This window comes from Pleurodeles waltl, chromosome 4_1 (genome assembly GCF_031143425.1).
Source record: "Pleurodeles waltl isolate 20211129_DDA chromosome 4_1, aPleWal1.hap1.20221129, whole genome shotgun sequence".
Lineage (NCBI taxonomy): Eukaryota > Metazoa > Chordata > Amphibia > Caudata > Salamandridae > Pleurodeles > Pleurodeles waltl.
In genome coordinates, this window is record NC_090442.1 from 332697306 (window position 1) to 332719188 (window position 21883).

Consider the following 21883-nt stretch of genomic DNA (forward strand, 5'->3'; position numbering starts at 1 on the left):
TGGCTCTATTCTCCACTCACAGGTTGATATTGTCTTCTTTTAGGTCAGAGAGCAAGTTATAACTTATCCTTATCTTTGTAGCCCCTAGAAGGGTCATGGCTTGAACGAATGAGACTTGCTCTGATGAAACGTTTCTGTTTCAAGCTTTATTATAAAGTCTCTGATTTGCAGATATTTAAAAAAGCTCAGGCCGTACTTCTGCTGTAGGCCCGCAAAGAAGCATGTTTGATCAGAATAAAAAATATCACCTATTCTCAATATACCCACTTTTCCCAAACAGCACTGCTTTCAGTGTGAAACACATTTGGAAAAGTGTAGAATGCAAAAGAGGGGTATAATACTTATATCTAGCCAGACCCAAATTGTTATTAAGCCTAGTGTAAACTTTACTTGTTGCCTTAATCTTCTTAAATCTGACTTTTTTTTTAAATAAGTCGGTTCTAAAAATGTTTTAAAAAACAACCTCAGGCTTCTGTGACCAACTAGAAGTTTGGCAGTCCCTCTAAACTGAGAACCTTACCCTGCGACCAATGATAATAAAATCCACATGTGGCAGTGTTGATGTCCAAAAGTAATATTTGAATTAGGCACTACTCGACCACCCATATCCAGTGGTAGCACTAAATATTTTAAAGCCCTTCTTATCCTCTTGAACTCCCAAATAACATTGTTGCAGATAGCTTCCAGTCTTTTAAACCAAGCCTGCTCTATCTCTGAAGGAATGACCCTGAATACCTATAGAAACTTTGGTAGTACTAACATTTAAATAACATTGCAGTAGCCTACTATTGCTTGGTGCAGATTATGTATCCATGACAAATCTTTCTTAATTTTCGTCAATAAAGGATTACTGTTTAGTGGGATTATATTTTCTACCTTGGCTGTAATATTAATTGCCAAAAACACAGCACTGTCTGTTTTACGATGGTCTTGGAAACTGATTACATCTTTACATACTATTTTGGACATAACATTTTTAAAATAATAACCTGAGAATTTGCTGGATCTTGCTGCCTCCATTTCTACCACATATATAATTTGCTTGAGGTCTCTGGTATTGACAGCAATATTATCGGCATATGACAATATGCCAATATCTTGGTAATAAAAACCCCTGCTACCGGTGGCCTAATTGCTGTGTTTTTCTCTAGCCTTTGCAAGAGGTGTTCAATATAGGGTGCAAATAAGAGAGAAGAGCAGGGGAACCCTGCCTTGGCCCTTTATTTATTAGAATAACCTTGGACTCTTCCCTATCATTTGCAAGTTAGCTGTGGGGCTACTATGTAGATTCGGTATAAAGCCAGCCTGACCCCCGTACTAGCAAGTACCTCCATGTGACCCGATCAAATACTTTTTCGGAGTTGAGTGGAATCACTGCCATTGGAGTATTCGATACCTCAGCCATTTCACATTACTGACCTAATATAATTAGTTGTACTACAACCCGGAACAAACCTGTGCTGACACAGAGAAACTTCTTTGGCAATTATCCTACTCTAGCATATTGCAAGTATCTTAGAATAAAGTTTAGTGTTGCTATTAATATGCGCAATTGGTTTGTAGGAGCTAGACCCCCCACCCAGGTCTTCCCAATTGCCACAGAACCTAGGGCCTCTTTTTATTCTGCCATTGTAAAAGGAGCATCTAGAGCAAATCGTTCGTCCCCATCTAGCACTAACATGTTTGTTAATTCCATGTACTGTTTAATTATGCTCAATGGAGGGACCAGATCTTCCTGATAAAGTGCTCAATAACACTCATCAAACCTGGTAGACTCTGGAGTATGAACCTGCTACCAATGCCTGTCCAGGATAGCATAGATGGAATTCCGAACCTCTTGTTGCTGCTTTCTCAATGTCAGAACCTTTCTTATGCTTTCACTGTATTTGTAGCTTTCTGCCACATGTGCATGGTATCTCTCTGCGATCTTTCTCGCATATTAACTATTATTGCACACCTTGGTTGCAAACTTTTAGAGAATCTCAAGCTCCTACTGTCCCTCCAGAATGACCTTAACATGATGTGGTTCCAACCTGGCCAATTCTTCATAATATTCTTTATTCGATTGACTTTGACCTTCTGCTTATAAATACCACATCTAATACCATCTTTCAGGGTGTCCCATACAGTCCCTGCAGAAGCACAGCCTCTGTTTCTACTCATGAATTTTCACAGCCATTCCATCATGTGATTGATATGCTTAGGATTTAAGAGGAGGGTTCTGTCAAATTTCCATGTCTAATGTGGCTCAAAGTTCAAAGGGTAATGGCACAAAAAAAAATTGGGAATTTTCCAACTCGCACTTACCTCAAGAGGATAGTTGAGACCAAAAAATAATCCAAACAGACATACTTCCTGTGTGGGAAGGAGAAGAAAGTAAAGCCTTGATGTGAACTTTACAAAGTATTTGATCATTGATCAGGTCACGTGGAGGAACCTTTGAGAAGTCCTCACTAGCACGGGGAGTGTACTATTATGGGTAGATCTAAATGCAGGACCTCACAGGGCATAAATGAGCACCACCTAATTACAAGATGACAGAATCCTCACAATCTCTCTGGGGCAGTCCAAGAGATAACCTAGTTGTGACACCTTGGAGCTGATGGATCAGGGACAGAGGGTAATAAGTACAGTATATCTATATGGGAAATCCAGGCCTGAGGGTTCCAAGGCAGTCAGAAGCTACAGTGCCCAATGTAACAAATGTGGTCCTTTACTTCTATTGTCCTGGTGCCCCCATACTGCAGACCACCCCAAACTGGGAACTAGCAGCCTGATATACAAAGCAAGTGTATGGTTGCAAAGTCACATTTGAGCCTTTCAGCCTCAAAATGGCACTTTTAAATGGCGCTTTTAAATGTACAAAATCCAAAGTACGATTCGGCAACATGTTACTGAATTGCAATTTGGGTTTCAGACTCAATACAGAATTAGTATTTAGAAGGGGCATTTAAAGAGTGTCCCTTCCCATACCGATTCCTTAACTCATGTCTTATGTTTTGGATTGGAAATCTGGTCTCAAAACATTAATATTTAATATTGTGATGACCATTTGTAAACATTAAGGGGTCCTTTAGAGATTCCTTCTCCTTTGGTAATGTCGACTAAAACATTTTGTAGGAGCAGGCACTGGTCAACAAGTCCACTGCACTGTCTGCTCCTATCAAATGTTTGTAAAGTTATTCATTTTGTTTTTTAAACACATCATGTTTCCTTTAAGGATTGCATGTTGCATTTAAAAAAAAAAGATCGCTTTATCTAGAAGCAATTACGGACATGGTGGTCTGTTGACCCCAGTAGGTCACCATGCCTGTGATTCTAACCAATCAAAGTCGGTCTCAATTTGTGGACTACCTCATGCATATTAATGAGGTAAGTCAAATTGTGATCCACTGCGATTTGGTATTTTGTGAACCAACCTGTTAACACATAGGTTGATTCACAAAATACCATTTCATTCAGTAGCGTTGGTGTGCAAACTGTACCCACTTCTACCAAATCCATTTTAGCAGCTATCCAATAGGGAACCCTCGTAGATCAAGCCATAAGTACCTCTTTCTAGCACTTTAGCACTTGACCTCTGGTGTACTGAGGCACAGCAGTACAAAAATTATTCAGGGTAGGTGCTATGGGCCAGAGACCTAGGGACATATTTGCCAATATTTCATGCAACGTGTTACAGCAAGGGAACTTGTTGTGCTGCATTGCATGAAAGAGAGAGAGAAGATGTGATTCATATTTTCAAAGATATGGAGCATTTCTGCTCTTCCTTCATCCTAACACACTGTGTGCTGCCTAGCACCAGTGCAGGCACCCTTACACAATACTGCAAGTGAGTCTGCATTCAGAAAGATTTGTTTTTGTGCTGGAAGGCATTCCTTCCTGTACAAAAACAATCAAAAGAGGCATGTTCCTCTTTCTATAAGTGATTCAGAATGCATCATGCACAGAAAGAAGAAATAATGAGAAAAAAATATTTTTCTCCTTATTATGCCATCCAATCTTACTCAATCCCAGGTTTACACACTTTTGTAAATCTGGAGGTGCATCAAATCCATAGGTGGATACAGGGGAACGCCAAAGCTCCACCAATGGAGCACTTCCGAACTTGAAACATAGCATAATGCAACACAAGCAGCTGTGTTGTGTTACATTTATTTACAAAGCCACTCAAGGTGGCACAAATCACCCCTTGGATGGCTTTATAGATTTGAAATAGGGAATTGTGCTTTCTTGTGCCATTTTGTGGAATGCAAAGTCAACACAACTCCTTAACAAATCTGGCCCAAGAACTCAACAGCACAACATGTAACTCATAATAAATCCGTCCAATAAATCCAAAATGTGGCAGCACTGTCTTAATTGGAACTTCCAAGCCATACTCCAATGACCAATTATCGGTGCATACTATTTTAGATCCCAATTAAAAAGAGAAATATTTTTAAATCCTTAGACCTAGTGCGCCTGGAGTTTTATAAACCAGGCCCATGGTGTTGTTCTGAGAGAATGAGGTTGTATAAACTTGCACTTCACTGAAGCTCGTTTTACTGTGATTCCTTCCTATTTTCATGCCAGGAGAGGTGGTTCCCCTTTCTCTGTCCTTCCCTCCCGGGCCTGGAATACTCTCCTGGTAGTGCTCCTGGCCATCCAGGAGGATCATCTATTCAGGAAGCCTTAAAAAGATTCTGTTTACCTCACTTTAAGACCTGCTTGCAGGATTGTTTTTTTTTTAGTGCCAGGGTACTCCCTGGAGTAGCTGTGCACTTTATAATCCTGCGTATTCATTAATTCATTCATTCTTATAGTCCTCACAAACTACAGGGCGTAGGGCATACTTAGCAAAGAAGGGTCACCATTTTCAAGTAACACCCTTAAATGGACCATCGATGTTCTATGCTGGAGGCACCTCTAATGGTTTGTGCACCAGCAGGCCCTAACCCCTAAGCACAATACCCTTCATGTGTCTAACCCACACATGGGATGAATTAATAAAATTCAGACATACTGGCTTAATCAAAATGTTGACTATATTAATCAGCTGCTGAACCTATGCCCCATCAACCATAATGCAAATTTTATTGGAAATAAGCATGAAATATAAGAATTATGCCGTAAAAATGTTCTAATGTTGGCTTTCATTAACAAATTCCACAACAATAGAATGGTGAACCGTTTATAGCAGAGTCATACTTCTAAATTAATACAGTTATTTAGCAACCACAGAAAACCTAGTACCAAAGGCAGATACCCCTGGCTGAAAGCACAAACTCAAGGAGTGCTTGTAATTCTGCAAAAACGTGTCTCGGAGTCAATGTTGTGTAGCCCAAGAGGCTTTTGACAACATGTATAAAATGGCAAGAAAGGATACTTTGAACTTACAAGGTGCACACCACTGCTGCTTCTGTAGTTCCCCTTCGCTTAGCAGGTACCGTGAGCCAAATAGGCAGATTTTGCATTTTTGGGTGATCTCTGACAGGTTCTGATGACAATTCTCTTCACTCCCCAGAATGTAGATCTGCCTGATCCAAAGAGGAATTTCCAGACTAGAGGTTGCCAGAACTTGTGAAATTTGACTTTGCGGAATTCTGTGGAGTTACATAAAAACTCTGCAGGATTATACAGAGTTCTGCCAATGGGCAGAAAAAGGCATGTCTCACTGTATGCGCTGCGATTTAGCGCTCGGAGTGTGTTCCAAGCTGAAAAATCAGTGCAAACATGACTATGTTGTGATACTCAAGTTGATTTTGCTGCCCATCTAGTAGATTTTCTTCTTGGGCGGCAACCTTTTGACCGTGAACAGTCACGACCACCTGTGTTTCAAAATTCTTGCCAAATGTCCTCCTAGCGACCAGAATTTGCACTAGAGGATGCTAAATATCGCTCACCAACTCACTGTCCTGGAGCCGCGCACAAAACAAAAATCCACTAAGCAGTTATTAGCAGAATTGAGCCAGACTCCATGTTACAAGAGTAACGCAGAGTCACTAAAACTCCACCGGCAGAACAGAATATTTCTCCCACCCCTATTCCAGACAGAACTAAATACCAGAAGGAAAGGGGAATGGGATGCACAGAGAGAGTTGCAAGTAACATGTGACTTTCTTCTGTGATGTCACTGTCTCTTGTCTCACTTCTTGTGTCACAGCAAGTTATTTACCAATATTCTCTGATCAGATGTTGTCTCTACCTGCAGGAAATGGAATATAAGGCTCTATTAATAGGCTTTAACATAAGGAGCTTGCTATGATTGTAAAAATGCCAGAGTCACTTAACGGCTCAAGATGGTGGGCCATTGCACCTAATCCTGCAGCTAAACCACTGGCCTGTAGGACACTTGTGAGTCTTCCTGGAGTCTGAGGCTCCCAGGACGCTCCAGTTAGAGCTTATTCATAGATCTCCCAGGGCACCTTCTCCTACACAGTTCACCCTTTACTCCCACAGAGAAGTGGGGAGGCTCATTCCCTTGACATGGAGTGAGAGACCACTAACATCTGAGGGATCCAGAGTATTCCACCAATGAGGCCAGGGGTTCATCCATACAATATGTCTGTAACCTTTCTTTCTCTGTGCTTCTCTCTTCTCTCTAAGTCTCTGCCCCTCTGGAGTGGTTTACACGAGGAGGTGAAGAGTTATTGGGTATGGGTGTCTGTCCAAACCATAAATGCCACGGCACCCTTCCACCCAGAAATGTCATGATAGCAGCTCTCAGACAGGCTCGCCCTCCCTCATTGAATCATGGGATTTTTCAAGATAGCACAGAGTAAGACTTCTCCTCATAACTTATGTCTACCCCTGCCTGACAAAGTGAAACTGGTTCATTTCCTACAACACTTCAAAGGGAACCCTCTGTGCATCTGGTGCCAGAATTCTGTCTGCTGCTCATTTGTCCCCATAAGTAGGGCATGCCCAGGCTTGTCTTTGAGTGCCAGCTACTCAAATTGTGCAGATCTCTCCGCACTCTGTTTCATTTGCCAAGACACGGCTAACCCTATTAAAAGGAGGCTACTGTCCTGTGGATATTTGGAATTTCCTGCAGATCGACCGATCAATTGACTGCTCGGCAGGGTATTTCAAAACCTGACGCACACTAGTGCAAGCTGAAGGATGCACTAAAGAAGAAACAAAGCAGAATAAAAGAACGCAAATGTGATAAAATAAATATATTTGGTGCGCTTTAGGCTATTTTAAACATATTAAAACTGATGTTCATCATTTTTCTATGCAGTGCTAATCCGATATTGTAGTTTGCACTGTTTCACTCAAAGTATAAAAATTACTGTTAAGTACTGCAGACTTAAACTTTAGTTAAAAAGAAATGGAAATGTATTTTTGCATGCCCAATTACACAATGACTTGCACGTCATAACGGATTTATTATTATTCCATCTGCAACAGAGCTACTTGTGCCGAGATACAAGTTTAAATCAGACTAAAGTCTTGGATGCTCACCCTGCCCACATGTGGAAACATATGTACACATATATTTATGTGCAACCAACGTATGACTTCTTAACCCAGATGCGCAGAACTGATGCATATCGTAAAAGGCAGACAATAGTGGTTACTCCTTAAAACATTTTAACAGAAGCTAACACAGAGTGTCCCTCTGCAGCGGAGATTTAATAACTAGGTGGTCCAAACTCAAACAATCCGGTGGATTAAGTGGGTAAAAACGTGCTTCCTTGCAGACTGAATTACTGTGGTCAAGACAAGATGAAATAATGACCTGGACTACGGTTTTGTGAGAAATCATAGGGAAAAGATGGAGCAGTTTTTTTAAGTCTCAAAGACCAAAAACAGGTAGAAGAGAGCATTGGACTTTATACTTTACAATATTTCTTCCTTCGTTTGCAGGGAATGCTGGTACATTTAAGATGATTCTCGTGCATACAGTCTGCAATACTGATCAGGCTATTTTGGAAGACGCTCTGAAGAGTAGTTAGCTTGCGCTGGCTACAGAGATGAACAATCAATTGTATATTATTAACAAATTGCCTGATCGTCTTAGAAAGAGATTACATGTAAATAGGAAGAGCACGGGTCTCAGTGAAAGGGAACATTCCGAATTAACTGATATTTTTGTTTCTTTAGACATGAGCTAGACCTGTGTATAGTTGGCTAAGTTAGAAAAGTCTGCATTAGATCTTCTTGTAGAGAAGAAATCGCTCCTTTTAGTTTTTTGATAGGTAACAGGCAGAAGGCAGGGAGCCTTAGGAATGAGAAACAGATTATGGAGAGACCATTTTAAATGTGGCAAACACATTTGATGCTGACAGAAAATAGGAAAAGGATATTATTGAGGGAAATGGTACTCTGAAGGTTTCTTCATTATATGTAACACCCTTGCCTTGTAACAAAGCTCTAATTTTGTTTATTTTTCTGAAAAATAATCTTCCTATTCTTCACAAAGGGAATCTGATGCAGGAGTCTAAAACTGTATTAAGGTCACCACAACTCTCCTATGTTAGGATGTGATTTTTGTAATGCCATTAGCAATTTCAGACCTTCCAAATTCACCAAAAACATCACAGTGTGAGAAAGGGGGGCCTTGAAGGGGGTGCGGCCTTGTGCCAAGAAGCACCTAAAAGGCACTTTTGCCCCCACTCCGGCCACAAACCCCCTTCCCTAAAAAAAAAGAATAAACTAAAAGCTTGCCGAGGCTGCTGTCTTGGGGTGTTTTTACACCCATTAATGGACATCGACAGTTAAATGCTTCTGAAAACGAGCTGAAAACCACTGTCTACAGTGGTTTTTAGCTTGTTTTTGCTGCCACCGTGTGATATTGGCTCCTCACTTGGTGACCATGTGAGAGGAGCCAATATTTTGTGACACACTGTGACACCGTGTGAGTTGGCAGAACTGCAATTTACCCCTGGCTGGGTGCTCCCAGGCAGACTGGTAGCCTCTGCAGGATCTCCCCAGCCCTGCAACAGCAGAGACGGCCGGCCAAACAGACATGCGCAGTGAGGGGAGTGCACTCCCCTCTGCTCATCACCCCCGTGGCCCTGCCCCTTTCACAAGGAAGGGATAATAAACAGAGTTTATTATCCCTTCCTTGTGAAAGGATTCGCAGTCGTTGCTGCAGGGGAGGGGGCGACGCTCCTCCGCCCATATGGAGGAGCCGCCCCTGTAAAAAGTTAATGGCAGCAATGTGGAAGGAAGACGAGGGAAGGTAGTTGCCCTCAGTAACATAGGATAACCGTCAATGTGACCCAGCGGTAATCTGGCAGACAAATGGCTGGGTCAGAGGTTGCTGATGGCAGAGCTAGCAGTCTCCACCCATGATAACCCAGAGGTCCCCCCAACTCCACATAGGGTCGGGCAACTGTGGGTTTGACGGAGCAGGGGGACGGCCAGTTAAAGACATTCTCCCGCTATGATAAATTCTAACTAAGCCAATAAATATTAAACAGTTTCTGCCGGCGTTAATTAAGAATGAACCCTCCCTCTGCAAAACCCACTCGCAAAGAGACATGAGGAACGTTCTCGAGGCTTCGAAATATCCAGGAGAAACGGAGGGTGATTTTTTTGTTAGAAACTATGTTTCTATTTTTTGACAAACTCATCAGCTCCTTGGAAAGATTTTTAACGCATTGCATCAGTTTTCCAATTTTTGTATTTGAAAGCGAATTTCCATGTATGTAAACAGTATCTTTGTGATATTTAAATTAACTACTGTTAAAGCTGCAAGTGGAAGCCTCATTCGCACGTGATACTGATGGTGCTAGGTGTGTTGCATTTAGAAGAGCAGAACACAATTGTTTCTGCCTTCTATAGCTCTACTGTAAGCCTGTTGTGGTCAGGCTGCAGTTGGTTTCACTTTCTCATGCAAATTCAAGCCTTATTTGGCCTTTTATTTTTTATTTAATGCACATACAATTTTACTTATTTACATTCAAATCATGTGAGAGCAACGGTCCCTATAAATTATGTTGTAATTCATTTAGATGCCGAGTTTTTAAATTAGGAATACGACAGATATATTTGCTATATGTACACTATTTTTCAGGAGGCACAGTGAAATGAAAGCTGGAGAGAGACAAATGTGGGGATCTGGAGGTAATGTGTCTGAACTGAAGCAAGGAAGACTCAGCTTTTCATCCTACACTTTCCCATGACATCCGGCAATTGTAATTACTGTTTTTTAATGCATAAAATTATCAGAGGTGTATTATTCAGCGCTACATATTAAAATGTGATGATTGGTTGCATTTATGTAAACCGTCATACCTTTGACGGGATACTAAAGCACATTGGTGGACAGGTAGTACTCTATACCATGGTAGATTGCTTGGATTGAAGAGTGATGAATAGCAAGTTGTGCTATGTGAAAATAATTTTGTTTTTTTGTGCATGATTGCTCAAAGTTGTACTCTTAGTCTGCCTTAGGCTGCAGTGCATAAGTCTGTAATGGATGGACAAAAAGGTAGATCGTACAGGCGTCACATTAACTTATAGTTGTGTTTTGCAAAGAGGTTGTGAGTTGTAAGTGGGATGTGTTTCGATGTTATTTGATGAGCACTGAAATACACCTCTTGAGTTGCAGCAATTATGTAACTCTGCTCATGCGTGAAGGAGCGCAAAGTTATGTGAGAGACAGTTGCACTTGTTAATTTATCTACCATCCAAGACAAGGTGAGGATTATATTTATTAGTTGAGTTTTAGCTACAGAGAGGCACCCTTATGAATCTACTGCATTAGAGTGTAGAGACTCTTGCAATTCACACAAAAGTGACAGAGGGTCACTCCTTCAGGCAACCACTATGACAAATGATCTGAAGATTTTACATAGGAACAACAGAGGCGCAACCAATGTTATTGAGCTCACTATGCAATAAAAGTGCAAGTTAAAGAATGTAACAAATGCCAAAATTAAATTGGTTGTGTTGCAGGTGCATGTAAGATTATTGATTACAAATATTTGTATTAGGCTCCGCAGGTCACAGCCCTTGACTCTATGCTCAAGGAAGTGTGCCATCAGATCGTGCTTCCATTTTGATGATGAAGTTGTCCCACTTGGTTATCCCCATTGCTTGCTTCCCATGCCTGTTCACATTGTGAATGGACATTTGTGCAGCCACAGCCCATTTTTTCAGATCGCATAACTAATATGCTGCTGGTGCCTTTCAAGACATTGTGATCCGATGTTTAAATAGCAATAGTGCCAAGTCAACAATCATGCACTCCAGTTTATTTTTGTTGGACTTGAGCATCCTCCCAATTAGGTGCAACCCAGAATCAGGGCATACTTTTCTGGCAATCAGATCAGACAACTTCATGAATGCCTCTCTCCAGGTCTGTGCTATCAGTGAATGTTTAAGCCTCAGACAAAACTCAGTTTTAACATCTTTTTTCAGAGAATTTCATTTTTAGTGGCCACCTAACTAACACTACACACAACCTTTAGCTGTGTTCCATAGGGTTGGTTATTCTGCATGAAATTTGTTAGCAGGCAGACTAATTAAACAGCACCAAATTTATTAGCAAATTAAACTTTAATTGCACTCCTATTTATTTTTGCACTAATGGATCTCCTCAAAACTTAAATAACCATCAGTATGCTAAATCGGCTAAATGCCTGCCAGAGTGTGTGTGGATTCATCAAACAGTGCCACATTAATCAGCAGGTGAACTCTTCATTCAACTTCAAAATTGGCTTGCAAGAAATAGAGTAGACTCAACATCCCAAGTCTCTGGCAAATTTTGTGCAGCTTGATCAGAAGATGACAAAGTTATTAGTGAATCAATAGTGTTTTGACCCCTTCTTTAGCTCCCTGTTGTATATAAATAAAGCTTGAAATACCTGCACTGGATGTAACTTACTAACTGCATACCACATTTGATATAGATTCGTCAAACAGTACTAAAGTTCTAAGAAACTAAAAAATGTATTGCCCACCTTTAACTTTGCCCCCTTTTGATGAATTGGCACAAGACGAAATCTTCCAAGCTTCTACCAGTTGTTGTGCAGATTCAATATACATTCACAATGTTATTAGCAAATGAACACTTTCCATCCCTTTTTAACTCAGGTCCAGCCTTGACAGATCTACACAAACCTGAACATGCTAAAAGAAGGTTAAATGTGCTATATCCCTGCCACATTTCATGCAGATCATTCAAATGGTGCCTAGATTATTAGTAAATTCATATGTTTTAGACCCCTCTTTCACAATACCCTCACCATTGGAACTGCACAAAACCTAATATAACTTCTCTGGATATCACTTGCTATCTGCTTGCCACACTCAACGCAGATTGATAAAACAGCACCAAAGTTATAAACAAATGCAAACTTTATGGATTGGAATAAGACTTGACAAACCAATAGAAAATTAATAATTCCTAGTGATGTATGTGGTAAGGTTTTTCTGATAGCATATGTCTGTTTCATACAAATAGTCCTGCTTGAATTCTGCAGCACAAATAGAAAGAGGCAAAATCCTCTCAGGTTTGTTTTTGTGTAGGAAGGCGCCCCTTCCTGAAAAAAGCAATCCTGTATGCGACACATGAACCCTTGCACCATGGTGCCTCGGTGCCTGCGTTGGCACTAGGCAGCCAAAAGTGTGTCAGCAAAGGGGGAAAGGACAGGAATGCGGCATACGGGATAAATACGGTGCATTCCTGCCCTTTCCCTGTGACACAGGGCAGAGCAGTAAGGTGACTTGCTGGTCTGCCCTGCGCCACAAAGCCCATAAATGAGGCCCTAGTTATTTGCAGTTTGTATGTGAGGAAACTTCAGTTTTGCAGTCCAAAGTTACATGTAAGAAGCAACATTACAAGGCCTACAGCCTGGCACAGAACTAGTGTGAAAGGAAGAATTCCTTGCCTTTTGGCTATGTCTATGACTGAAGCATTGTTCATACTGTGATGCAGATACAAGAGACTGCACAGCAACTCCGCCTCCCCTCTCCATAGCGAATGACCGACGAGAAAGGTATAAAGACATCTAAAAATGTGGGATGGGCAGACACAAAGAGTGGTTGAGGAAAATAGCAGAGAGTTGTTATCCATCTGCAGACCTGGGAGCTCTCTAGAGGTATTTTGGGATAGAGCATGTTGAGGCACAAAGCTGTCAGGAAAAATACTAATCATTCAATCAACGTCTTTACTATGAGGCTCATTATAACACAGACACAGCCCATAGAGTTTAAACTAATTATTGCAGTCAGTAGAGAGAGATATGCCATGTAAAACACGAAGGGCTTTTCTAATGTTTAAAATATTCTATATTCTGACTACTGAGATTACAGAATAATTTCGATCATTTAGGTACACAAGGTGTGTGTGCTATACATTGTAAATATTCTATTACACCAACTGCTACCTTCAGAGGTTTGGTGGCAGTCCATGCTTCTACAAATAACCCCTGCAGTTAATAAATTCCCTGGCAGGGCTATCTGACTCATAACGCTGTAGGTCTCGATTACCATAACTCATCAGAAAGAAGTGCAAGAGACACCTGACTGTTATCCTCTTTTACCAAAGGGTATGCAGTATTCAACCTTCCCTTTGGCCCCAGGAAATCTTTCTGGGAGTGCAGTTTCATCAAACTGACAAACATACTAGCAAATTAGCAGTTTTTGCCCCCACTTTCAACTAGGCCTCCTATGTGGATGTTCACAAATTTGAAAGTATTGATAGTAATCTTAACATACTTAGGAGCTTATTTGAAAGCCCTGTGCGCCTCCGGTGCATCACTTTTTCTGATACCCCAGTGGTGCATAATGCAGACCTATATTTACAAGACCACACAAAGCCACTTTGCGTGGTTTTTTATGGTCTTCTAGATATGGTCCAAAGCAATGAACTGCAAGTTGCTGCATTGCCTTACACTGCATCAGGAAAGCGTACTATGGGTGTTGTGGTTGGTGTTCCCAGGCAACGCCCATGGGTGTTGATACATTCCAAGATTTACAAGAATCTGAATCTGGGAATTCGTTAAACTGTATGCCTCCCAGGACAGGTGCAATGAGGAGAAATATCGTTATTTCTTCTCATTGTTTCCCTTTCTGTGAGTGCTACATTCTGCAGCACCCACAAAAAGTCAAAAATGTCTCTCTGGATTGTTTTTGTGCAGGAAGATGTCTCTTCCTGCCCCAAAACAATCCTGCTTACAAAGCAGACACCATTGCACCATGGTTCAAGTGTGTCTGCATTAGCACTAGGAAGCAATTTGTGCACCAGTAACGGGAGAAAGGACTGAAATGCACTGTACCTTGTAAATACAGTGCATTTCTGGCCTTTCCCTGTGGCACAGGGCAGCGCAGAAAGGTCACTTTCTGCTCTACTCTGCACCATGGGGCTTGTAAATATGCCACTAGGTGTGTATTAAATTTCAGGCATACTTGTCAAATGGTGCCAAAGTTATCAGTACATTACCAAATGGATTTGAAGCTGACCAGATGAACAAAAGTGTTAACCTTTTCAAGCCAACACAGCACCTTTTTCAAATGTTTGTTTCATAAAAACTATTTGTACCTAATTGAAAAAGCACAATTTCTGAGAAAGGTTCGACATTCATGCCAACTTAAGTCTAAATCTTGTTCGGTGATTTTTGTGCTATCAGCAACATTTTTGATGATAGCTAAAATGGGAAATGATACTTGAAAGTTGGCATACCAAGCCTTTGTTGATTGAGTAAATACATTGTCAAGTCTTGTACAAATCTGTTGACGGTACCAATAGTTATTGGCAAAACAAAAAATGCCAATGAAAATAATCAAAAACTGTTCTTTTTAGACCCAGTAAAGGTTTCAGAACTCTAAATCTGAGTTCAACCCTTGGGGGCATACTTATGAGCCCCTTGCACTACTGTTGCACAGTTTTTGTAATGCAACAGCGGTGCAAACCTTAAAATCATATCTATGAAGCCACGCAAAGCCACTTTAAATACCGCAAACAGGCTGGCGGACAAAAAAAGGGAATTATTACACGGCGGTACAGACAAGCAGCGCAGCGGTCACCACCAACAGACAGGCGGAAGACAATGTACCGCCCACAGTATCACAACCCGCCAATCCGCCACCTTTTCCGGGGCGGATTCACCGTGTATAAAAACACGGTGGAAACAGCTTTTGCAATGGAGAAAACGCTCACCTCAACACACTCCCTGAGGAAGGAGGACACCATGGAGCCGGAATTACAAATACTCCCTGCCCTTGTCTTCCTGCTCATCTACGAACACCAGCAACGGCGGCGCCGAAGACAACAGTGGGTACTGCACCTACGACATAGGGAAGGGGGGAGGCAAAAGTCAGGGGGACACACACGCAACACCCCCACCCCCACCCTCGCACATTACAACACACACACCAATGCATTTCCAAACATCACAGTAACAATCCACAACCCCCCCGGAAGAATGCAAAGACAAAAGGAAATCAGTCCAAACATTGTAATGTATCAAAATACAGTTCCAAATATATACATATATATATATACACATTCAAAATTATATACATTACGAGAAGTAGTGCAGGTATGCACATATCAATGTCCGTGCACCAATGGTCTAAAAATGCATGGGCGAGGCCCACACTAGATACCTCTCCACAAACATAGAGAACACTGCAGGGGCATCAGATAGAAATACAACAGGCACCTCAGGGGGAAGGGAAGGGGGGGCACCTCAGCCGGATTACAGCACCACGCCAGATCCACGACAGGGCTCCATGCCCATTGATGTATCCTGGGGAGTGCAAAGCCACAGTCTCTCAAGTCTCTACAGTGGGTGGGTTGCCCACTGTTCAATCCTGGGGAGTGCAAAGCCACAGTCTCACAAGTTTCTATAGTAGGTGGTTTGCCCACTGTTCAATCCTGGGGAGTGCAAAGCCACCGTCTCTCAAGTTTCTACAGTGGGTGGTTTGCCTACTGTTCAATCCTGGGGAGTGCAAAGCCACAGTCTCTCAAGTCTCTACAGTGGGTGGTTTGCCCACTGTTACATCCTGGGGAGTGCAAAGCCACAGTCTCTCAAGTGGATAACAGTCTCCACTGGTTCTGGAGGGGGACTGGAGCCCAGAGTGCTTCATCCTGTTAAGGACAGACGGTGTCAACGTTGCTGAGGAAGAGTTGCTGACGAAGACTGGGATGGGTAGCTGGAGGGGGTCTGGGAGTGGAGGAAGAGGAGGTGGTTGTAGGAGGTGCAATTTTAGGTGTTTTGGGTGCAGGTGCAGGTACTGGAGGCTGTCGTGAGGTGGATGGATGTTGGGTGTGTGGGTGCCCGCGTTTGTGTACTTTGGGCGGGGGCGTCACAGACACACTGGGAGTGGACACAGGGGACGTGTAAATGGTAGTGGGGGTGGTGAGTGCAGGTGAGCGGGGTGTGGTGCTGGGTGTTCTGGTGCGAGTCCTAGTGCCTGTAGATGTAGTACATGCAGGTGAGAGTGTAGACGACACTGAGAGGGAGGAGGGAGACGACAAGGAGGGGGACACAGTGGAGGCAGTGGATGTTGCTGTGTCTGTATGTGGGTGATGCTTGCGTGAGTGCCTGTGGGTTGTGTGGTGCCTATGTTTGCCTGAGCTACTTGTGTGTGTTGAGGTGTATGAATGCTTGTTTGATGGTGTGCTTGGGATAGGCTGGGGAACAGGGGATTGGATCTGGGTGGAGGAAGTTGGATGGGGGAGGCTAGACACAGGGACAATGGCTGCCATCAGTGCTGAGGCCAGAGATTGCAGGGTTCGATGATGGGCAGCCTGACCAGAATGAATGCCCTCCAGGAATGCATTGGTGTGTTGCAACTCCCTTTCTACACCCTGGATGGCATTCACAATGGTAGACTGCCCAACAGTGAGTGACCTGAGGAGGTCAATGGCCTCCTCACTGAGGGCAGCAGGGGTGACAGGGGCAGGGGCCGAGGTGCCTGGGGCGAAGGTGATGCCCACCGTCCTGGGTGAGCGGGCACGGGGTGAACGCTGAGGGACTGCTGGGAGGGCGGTGCTGGTAGGGGAGGTGGCGGCTGTACCTGTAGAAGTGGGGGGCACAGATGGTGCCGCCACCACAAGGGAGCTCCGATCGGCGGACGAGTCCGTGTCGCTGGTTGGTGATCCTGTGCCCGACGTGAAGCTCCCCTTGCCCTCCGTCCCACTGGTGTATTCAGAGTCTGTGGTGTGGCCCTCCATGGCCATGTGGGATGCAGCTCCCTCGTGCTCCGGTGCCACTGTACCTCCGCCTGATGATGCTGATGCACAAAAGAACAGGGAGAGCAGAAAAAAGGGGGGGGATAACAGAAGAAAGATAGGTTGAGTGCATGGCTTACCGCTACCGTTGGCGGACAATACAGACACAGCAGCCCCCTGCACTACGCCGTGCTCTTGGCCACTACAGATGCAATTCCTGGGATCTGGCCTACATGGCTATGGTGGACATCTACACACATGGATGCCAAAGGGGCATGTATACCTGTACTTGGCCCTCTACTGAGGTGGGGTGGAGTGGCACATGGCCTGCATTACAGAGGGGCCTAGCCTACGTAAGTCGCCCTGGCCTAGGGAAACCCACATCCCTCCTCCCCCACCCAGACCCCTCCACTGCACGCAAAGTCCCCAGAATGAGAGTGTACCCACCCCCTTGTGTCTTGTGTGATGCCCTCAAGCGCCCATCCAACTCCGGGTATGCCACCGCCAGGATCCGGAACATCAGGGGGTCATGGTGCGACGGGCACCCCTCCCACGTTGGGAGGCCATCCCCAGCTGAGCCTCCCCCGTCTTCTTGCTCCAGCGGTGAATGTCCTCCCATCTTTTCCGGCAGTGGGTGCCCCCTCTCTGATGGACCCCCAGGGTCCGGACGTCCTTGGCGATGGCATGCCAAATGTCCTTCTTCTGGTGGGCGCTGACCTACATGACATGCACAGGGGAAGAAGAGAAGTCATTATCAACTGCCCCGTTGATGTGAGTGTCCCCCATCCCTACCCTTGCCATGTGGCACATGCATTCACAGTCCTTCATGTTCCCTGAACTCTGCCCCCTTCCTTCTTACAACCAGCCCTCTCCACCCAGGCATAGTCCATACAACGTGCTCCCTGTGTACTTACCTGTTGGTCTGAAGGACCGTAGAGTAGCGTGTACTGGGGGAGGACCCCGTCCACGAGCTTCTCCAACTCCTGAGCAGTGAAGGCAGAGGCCCTTTCCGCAGACGCAGCAGCCATTGTCTCTTCCAGACCGAGGTCACAGCAGCACTTGCAGTGCAGGTCCTCTCCTGTCGAAGATCAGGTATCGAGTGATTGAACAGATAGAAAATGGCGGTCACGTCCGCGGCGGTGACGTCCGCGGCGGTGCGTATCATCACCGCCGGCGCACTTCATCATTGGCTCCTGGGACCCACAGGGTCCAATGTTAACCAATGCAGCATTGCGCCGCGGTCTACGACCGCCTACCGCAACGGTGTACAACGCCAGCACAGATACCTCACATCCCATTGTCCCACTTTAGAGGTCAGGCAGCCGCCATTTCAGGGGCCCACATGGCTTCATTTACTACTGCGTCACACATAACTGGGACAATGGGATTGTGGGGTAACTGCGCTGGCGTTGCACACCGTCGCGGTAGGCGGTCGTAGACCGCGGCGCAATGCTGCATTGGTTAACATTGGACCCTATGGGTCCCAAGAGCCAATGAACAGGTGCGCCGGCGGTGATGATGCGCACCGCCGCAGACGTCACCACCGCGGACGTGACCGCCATTTTCTATCTGTTCAATCACTAGATACCTGACCTTCGACAGGAGAGGACCTACACTGCAAGTGCTGCTGTGACCTCGGTCTGGAAGCGATGATGGCTGCTGCGCCTGGGGAAAGGGCCCCTGCCTTCACTGCACAGGAGTTGGAGAAACTGGTAGACGGGGTCCTCCCCCAGTACACGCTACTCTACGGTCCTCCAGACCAACAGGTTAGTACACAGGGAGCACATTGTATGGGCTAGGCCTGGGTGAAGAGGGCTGGTTGGATGAGGGAAGGGGGCAGAGTTCATAGAACATTAATGCATGGGAATGAATGGGCCACATGGCCAGAGTAGGGAGGGGGCCACTCACATCGACGGTGCAGTTGGTAATGACTGTTCCTCTTTCCTTGTGCATGTCATGTAGGTCAGCGCCCACCAGAAGAGGGACATTTGGCGTGCCATCGCCAAGGAGGTCCGGAAACTGGTGGCCCACCAGAGACGGGGGACCCACTACCGGAAAAGATGGGAGGACATTCGCCGCTGCAGCAATAAGACGGCGGAGGCTCAGCTGGGGATGGCCTCCCACCGTGGGAGGGGTGCCCGTCGCACCATGACCCCCTTGATGTTCCGGATCCTGGCGGTGGCCTACCCGGAGTTGGATGGGCGCTTGAGGGCATCACAGCAGACACAAGGGGGTGAGTACAACCTCATTCTGCTGACTTTGCATGCAGTGGAGGTGTCTGGGTGGGGTAGGTGGGCTGTGGATGTCCCTAGGCTAGGGCGAGTTCGGTAGGCAAGGCCCCTCCGTAATGCAGGCCATGTGGCACTCTACCCCACCTCAGCAGAGTGCCAAGTACAGGTATAGTTGCCCCTGTGGCATCCATGTGTGCAGATGTCCACCATAGCCATGTAGGCCATAGCCCAGAGATTGCTTTCTTCTGTCTCCCCCCCTTTTTCTGCTCTCCCTGTCCATTTGTACATCAGCATCATCAGGCGGAGGTACAGTGGCACCGGAGCACGAGGGAGCTGCATCCCACATGGCCATGGAGGGCCACACCACGAACTCAGAATGCACCAGTGGGACGGAGGGCGAGGGGAGCTTCACGTCGGCCACCGGATCACCAACCAGCGGCACGGACTTCTTCGCCGATGGGGGCTCCCTTGTGGTGGCGGCACCATCTGTGCGCCCCACTTCTACAGGTGTAGCCGCCACCTCCCCTACCAGCACCGCCCTCCCAGCAGCCCCACAGCGTTCGCCCCGTGCCCGCTCACCCAGGAGGGTGGGCATCACCTTCACCCCATGCACCTCAGCCCCTGCCCCTGTCACCCCAGCTGCCCTCAGTGAGGAGGCAATTGAACTCCTCAGGTCACTCACTGTTGGGCAGTCTACCATTGTGAATGCCATCCAGGGTGTAGAACGAGAGTTGCAACACAGTAATGCATTCCTGGAGGGCATTCATTCTGGTCAGGCTGTCCTTCAGCGAACCCTGCAATCTCTGGCCTCAGCACTGATGGCAGCCATTGTCCCTGTGTCCAGCCTCCCCCCTACAACCTCCTCCACCCAGACCCAATCTCCTGTACCCCAGCCCATCCCAAGCACACCTACAGACCAGCATGCACACAAGTCAGCACACACAAGTAGCTCAAGCAAACATAAGCACCACACAACCCACAGGCACTCATGCAAGCCTCATCCACATACAGACACAGCAACATCCACTGCCTCCACTGTGTCCCTCTCCTCCTCTTCTCCCTCCTCCCTCCTCCCTCCCAGTCTCGTCTACACACACACCTGCATGCACCACATCTACAGGCACCATGAATCGCACAAGGAGACCCAGCACAACGAGCCGCTCACCTGCACTCACCACCTCCACTGCCATTTACACGTCCCCTGTGTCCTCTCACAGTGTGTCTGTGACGCCCCCTCCCAAAGTACAGAAACGCTGGCACCCACACACCCAACATCCATCCACCTCATGACAGCCTCCAGTACCTGCACCTGCACCCAAAACACCTAAAGTGACACCTCCGACAACCACCTCCTCTTCCTCCACTCCCAGACCCCCTCCAACTACCCATCCCAGTGTACGTCAGAAACTCTCCCTCTGTAAAGTTGACCTTTTTGCTCCCACCCCCTCCCTCCAATTCATCAGTCCCGTCGTAGCGCCTCAGCCAAAAAGTCTCCAATACCAGTGGTGCCTGTTCAAGGTTTGGGGAGTGCACCGGCTACCAGGGCAGGCAGTGTGACCCAGAGCCAAGGCACTGGCAGCCCACCCCCTGTAAAGGCTCTAAAATTGGAGATTGGACGACGGACCGTGTGAAGACTCCTGGTGGGAAAACAACTCACATGGGTTCCAAGGGGATTGGAGAGTCAGCTGTGACTCCACCAAAGGTGGGGAAGGGTCAGAGGAAGTCTGCCCAGCCCGTTTTGAGTGTCACGGCGGAGAAGGGCGCCATCATTCCCGGCGGTCGAGACCCAACCGCCAGCACCGTCGTCACTGGTCAGGAGACCACCGCCGGAGTCACAGCCCAGGAGGGCCCAAGTATTGTCACTGGTCAGGAGACCACCGCCGGAGTCACAGCCCAGGAGGGCCCAAGTATCGTCACTGGTCAGGAGACCACCACCACCGCCGGAGTCAGTGCCCAGGAGGGCCACGGCTGCCACAGCTCAGGTGGGCTATGATGGAACGTCATGCCACACACCAATGCCCAGTGTAGGGAACGTCATGCCACACACCAATGGCCAGTGTAGGGAACGTCATGCCACACACCAATGTCTGTACCAGAACTGCCAAGGCAAAGCACCGCTGAACAGGGCAAAGACCGCCATGGCAAAGCACCGCTGAACAGGGCAAAGACCGCCATGGTGAAGACCGCTGAACAGGGCAATGACCGCCATGGCAAAGCACCGCTGAACAGTCCAAAGACCGCCATGGCAAAGCACCGCTGAACAGGGCAAAGACCTCCATGGTGAAGACCGCTGAACAGGGCAAAGACCGCCATGGTGAAGACCGCTGAACAGTCCAAAGACCGTCATGGCAATGCACCGCTGAACAGGGCATGCACCGGGTAGGAATGAATAGACCGCCACATCAGGCATCCTTATCCCATGTGCAGCTGGGACAGTGACAGGACAGGAACTTTCACGGGGAGACTCATCCAGTCTGGGCACCAGTCCCCCCCAGAACCAGTGGAGAATGTTATCGACTTGTGAGACTGTGGC